Source organism: Myotis brandtii, unplaced genomic scaffold (genome assembly GCF_000412655.1).
Source record: "Myotis brandtii unplaced genomic scaffold, ASM41265v1 scaffold1120, whole genome shotgun sequence".
Classification (NCBI taxonomy): domain Eukaryota; kingdom Metazoa; phylum Chordata; class Mammalia; order Chiroptera; family Vespertilionidae; genus Myotis; species Myotis brandtii.
The window spans coordinates 755,434-761,433 of NW_005353839.1; positions in this window are offsets into that span (position 1 = coordinate 755,434).

Here is a 6,000-nt window from a genome sequence, read left to right on the forward strand (position 1 = left end):
GGGTGGCTCTCTTTACCATGGTTTAGCATATGACTCTATTTTAAAAGCAGTCCAGGCAAAACACAAGTAGGAAGGCAAGCCTACTTATTTATATACAGTGTATATATTTATACATATACACACATTCAGAGCAAACGAAACCATAGAAACTACATTTAGATCTTTCTAACACAGCTAAATAATTGCAGTAATGAGTCTTCCTGAGGACCCTAGCTTTCTTTATCTTTAATTAAAAATGAAATTTTCCTTCCTGATATCCAAATAATATGTTCATTATAGAAAAACAAAGTGGTAAAAACGGAAATTTAGGACACAATGATCATAGCTCCACAATCCAGAAATAACTACTTGGGTGTGTATTCTCTCTGTTCTCTATATATACTGTGTTGTTTGGAGTCACACCAATTTAAAATTAAACTTAGTGTTAAGTTTTAATTTAAAATAAATTAAACATAAATGATAAAACCCTCAGCAATGTATTATTATCTTTCAATAATAATAAATATTTTTCAAGACTTTCTCAGATTTTAATGACTGCAAAATTTCACAGTATGAATGTTTTGATTTAGGTTGTTTTTTTTAATGAGAGAGAGAGAGAGAAGAGAGGGAGAGAGGAGAGAGGGAGAGAGAGACATTGCAGTATGAATGTATTCATTTAGGTATTTTTTTTCATCAGAGAGAAAGAGAGAAACATCCATATGAGGGAGAAACATCCATCGGTTGCCTCCCATAGGCATTGATCAGGGATCAATGATGCCTGCAACCTAGGTATGTGCCTTGACTGGGAATCAAACTTGCAACTTTTTCATGTATGGGATGATGCTTCAACCAACTGAGCCACCCAGCCAGGGCGAATGTAGGTTTTTTTTCTTTTTTTAAAACTGATTTTTGGAGAGAGAGGAAGGGAGAGAATTAAATGTGATGGGCTCAGATCGTCATTTTGGACTGGAAACACGGCCTAAGACTCTCAGGTTGAAAAGTGGGCCTCTGGCGCATTAGGAGGTCTCTCAACACTGGTGCAAGGGCAGCGATGGCTACATGTCGTCCGTTTTCCAATCCAAACCCTGAGAAAATCGTAGCCCATTCAGCAGGTTACAAGAGAAACCACCGGAAGGCCACCTGGAATTTGTAGCCACCTGGGCGATACACATTTATTTCTAGTGTTGAATTAGATCAGTGGCTCTCAACCTTCCTAATGCCGCGACCCTTTAATACAGTTCCTCATGGTGTGGTGACCCCCAACCATAAAATTATTTTCGTTGCTATTTCATAACTGCAACTTTGCTAATGTTATGAATCGTACTGATATGCAGAATGTATTTAGGCGACCCCTGTGAAAGGGTCGTTCGACCTCCCCCAAAGGGGTCGCGACCCACAGGTTGAGAACCGCTGAATTAGATAGTCTTTTCTTCTCAGCTTCTGGACAGGAGAAAGGGAAGCCGAGCAGGATACTGTGGAAGGGAGAAATACAGGAGATGGGATGTTGGAAGATGTCCTTAATAGTCTTCTTTTCCAGAAATTCTGTGCCTTGTGTTTTCTTTTGCTGTTAAGGAGAGTCCTTCTCTCTGATCCTTGAATCCTGAGACACGTGCCTTCCTGTTCAATGCCACTTAAGCCTTTTTAGTCCGTGTTTGAAGGATGGGGCTGTCTTGCGATCACATAGATATTTTTATTGTCTTACGGGCCTAACAAATCAGAGAGGTCTCCCCCTTTAGGAGATCTCTAGCTAAATTCCCCCATGGGCCTGCAGTCCCCCTAACACTAATCACTAAGATTTCCCGCTGTCTCCTGGAAAATGAATGGGAGTCCTGAACTGTGACTTTGTTTATTGTTCTTATAGGCACTTTCCCAGAGAAGATAAGGAACACACAGTACGTATGACATTCCTGCGAGAAGGGTCTCTTTGTTCTTTGTTTGCTGCATACCATACATCAGAGCAGACCCGTCCATTCAGCTGGTGTAAGACGTCAGCGAATTATGATTGGGAGTCTCCAGCTTATTTATTCTGCTATTGGGAAGATAATTAAATGGTGAGAACATTTCCTTTTGGGAGTTATCTCATGGGGCGAGGCTGTGGTCTTGTGAGGATGGTGCTAGGGGAGGAGAGGAAAGGTGGTTTTAGAGTTCCCAGATATTTGAAAAGAAAACATCTCCAGCCAAGATCTGGAAATGACACATATTACCATCAAGTATTTCTTGGAGAGAGAAAGGGGATAGTAAAAATAATTCTTTGATTCCTTAATGTCTATTGGAGTTTTGAGACTTTCATCTTTGCCTTTGACACCATCCAAGTGAGCCCAATGTGAGAAGGATTAGATAATTCTCCTTTATCTAATCTAAAGGAGGATTAGATTAGATGAGTCTAATCTTATCAAATGTAGGTTTGTACAGCATGCTAAGAGACAGAAACAGGCCCCAAAGACTTGACACTCTCTTTTTAAATTTCCTTTTGCTTACCGAACATATGCTAAGCAATATTCTGCCCATGTTGCTTCTGGCCCTGTGCGGAAGGTGGAATTCTTCCAATGTCCAAATAATCCTGGAGCCATGCTGGGTGCAGGGGATGCCCTCACCATAGTAACCACCGGCGGGGGGTGGGGGTGGAGCTAGTCTGACTGCCTTTGTAACTTTCTCAATGGCAGCAAGTCTGAATCAATGGTGTCAACCAATCATAACTTTCTTAGTTATCTATTAACTCTGTGCCTCAGTTTCCTCCCCTGTAAAATGGTGATCAAAGCAGAATGTACTTTCTAGGGAGGTTGAGAGGATTAGAACAGTTTCTGGGCCAGAGTCAGTACTTAATCAATACTAATTATTCATTATATTATTACCTTATTTGAATCACCGAGGAGTAAATTTCTCCCTGTTCTTTAATAGAAGTGCTTAAAGATTTAAAAAAACTTCATTTCTAAGTGAAGATGAATTTTTAATGGGAAATTGAATATATCTTACATGTCTTCCCTTGTTGCAACTCTATAGCCTGTTTTTTTGGGTTGGGACACACAGAGCCTTGTACACTTTGCTTGAGAACAACAGATAATACTCACGAAGTCTCTTCATCTGATCCACTTCCCGTGGGAAGGAGAGATGACAGTGGATCTCAACTCCATCACAGGGTCTTCCCAAGAGACTCCTGACACACTGGGTGCATAGCAAAGATACCTTCCAGCAAGACTGACTATAAAAAGAATTTTCTCTCCCATTGAATTGTATTATAAAATCATAGGTATAATCACATGGAAAAATATCACAATTGATTTGACAAAAATGCTTAGTTAAGACAGTTTGTTTTATTCCACAACCACCTTGTAAGTTCTGTAGAAGGATTGGGAGTCCTGTTTTGTAGCTCATAAAGAGTTAGTACAGTGCACGAGGACTCCCTCCCCTCCACCCCCACTTTCTCTCCAGCACTTGTTATTTGTTGATTTATTGATGGTAGCTTGTGTGCTGCTGGTGGGATTGTATATTGGTGCAGCCACTATGGGTGACAATATGGAGGCTCCTCAAAAAATTAAAAAATAAAGCTACCATATATATGGCCCAGTAATCCCTCTTCTGGAAATTTATCTGAAGAAAACAAAAACACTAATTTGAAAATAGATATTCACTCCTATGTTCATTGCAGCATTACTTACAGTAGCCAAGATATGAAAGTAACCCAAGTGTCTAGCAATAGGTGAGTGGAAAAAGAAGCTGTGGTACATATATACAACGGAATATTACTCAGCTATAATGAAGAGTGAAACCTTGCCATTTGTGATGACAAAATGGACCTAGAGGGCATTATGTTAAGTTAAAGAGAAAGACAAATACTATATGATTTCACTTATATGTGGAACCTAAACAAAACAAAACAAACAAACAAACAAAACAAAACAGAAGCAGATTCATAGTTATAGAGGACAAGTTGATGGTTGCCAAAGAGGAGTGGGGATGGGAATAAAAAAAGAAGAGTTAGTGCAGGACCTTCAAACATAGGCACCGTAAATGCTGACATAGATTGGCCAGGTCTTTATGGTAGAAATAAAAATTTTAGAAACTTTAAAAACAAGCCTTGGAATTATTTTTGAAAACAATATTTAAAAATCCTATAAAATAAAAGGCTAATATGCAAATCGACCAAACAGCGGAACAACTGGTCGCTATGATGTGCACTGACCACCAGGGGGCAGATGCTCAATGCAGGAGCTGCCCCTGGTGGTCAGTGCGCTCCCACAGGGGGAGTGCTGCTCAGCCAGAAGCCCTGAGCCAGGCTCACAGCTGGCGAGTGCAGTGGTGGTGGCGGGAGCCTCTCCTGCCTCCGAGGCAGCGCTAAGGATATCTGACTGCTAGCTTAGCCATCAGTTGGACATCCCCGAGGGCTCCTGGACTGCGAAAGGGCACAGGCTGGGCTGAGGGACCCCAAGTGCACTAATTTCGTGCACCGGGCCTCTAGTTAGTATATGAAGAGATAAAGAGAGAAGTGCATAGAGTAGAGGGTAGGAGAGGAGCCTCACTCTCCTGCCTCCCTAACAAGGTCCCAAGGGTGCCCTTAGTGCTTTGGGGGCGCAATGATAAGGCCCCTGAAATGGCATGACCCTGTGTGATTCAAGATGAAGCTTCTGGGGCTAGGACACCAAGTGATGTAACCAAGTCTGTACAGCTAATGATGGCAAAGGCAGGATCAGAACTTGGGCCTTTAACTGTACTGGGAAATTTCAAGGCCTCCTCTCTGCTCTCTCTGTATAACAGGAATTTCTCCTATTTTGATTTCCACTGGAAGATTAGTAGAATTAACCTCAACCAGCTTCTTTTATTTTCTATCAAAGGAAGTTGAATAAAATATCACAATTTACCATTAGATGTCACTATATGCCATGTTATTGTGCATAGTCTCTGCCTGAACTGCACTTGAATTTTTAAATTCTGAGTGTGCAGACTCCTGGGAATCCTTGGGTCTATGAGGGGTGGGAGGCTGGTAGGGTGGGCAAAAGAACTATGAGAATTTAAAAAACTGTGTTTTAATCATGATGAAATTTTTTAAAAATATATTTTATTAATTTCTTACAGAGAGGAAGGGAGAGAGATAGAGAGTCAGAAACATCGATGAGAGAGAAACATCGATCAGCTGCCTCCTGCACACCCCCTACTGGAGATGTGCCCGCAACCTCCATACCTATTAAACAATAATGTCCCCATTGTTCCCTTCCCCCTGGCCCTAGGTCAGCCGTGGGCAAACTACGGCCCGCGGGCCGGATCCGGCCTGGTTGGAATGAATAAAACTAAAAAAAAAAAAGCCCGTACCCTTTTATGTAATGATGTTTACTTTGAATTTATATTAGTTCACACAAACACTCCATCCATGCTTTTGTTCCGGCCCTCCGGTCCAGTTTAAGAACCCATTGTGGCCCTCGAGTCAAAAAGTTTGCCCACCCCTGCTCTATCCACTGAGCCAAACCAGTCAGGGCATGATGAAATTTTTTAAAAAAGTTATTTGACCAGATATAATGGCAAAACTCTTAGTTGAAATTCATTTTTATAGAAAAAAAAAAAGGGGGGAGGGTGGTTCTTAAACTGAATTTCCAGGATGAGAAGTAGTGTCAGTGAGGCTTTAGGGAGACCATCCTTTATTTCAGTCAGCAAAGCCCCCTTCTTGGCTTCATAGAGAGGGCTTTAAGCATTTATTTATTTATTTATTTTTAAAAAATATATTTTATTGGTTTTTTACAGAGAGGAAGGGAGAGGGATAGAGAGTTAGAAACATCGATGAGAGAGAAACATCAATCAGCTGCCTCCTGCACACCCCCTACTGGGGATATGCCCACAACCAAGGTACATGCCCTTGACCGGAATTGAACCTGGGACCCTTCAGTCCGCAGGCTGACGCTCTATCCACTGAGCCAAACCGGTTAGGGCGGCTTTAAGCATTTAAAGTGCCCGAGATTTGAAGTGAGACAGAAGTGGGTTTGAATCCTGGCTCTGGTGAGCTGTGTACATTACTTAACCTCTTCTAGACTCGGT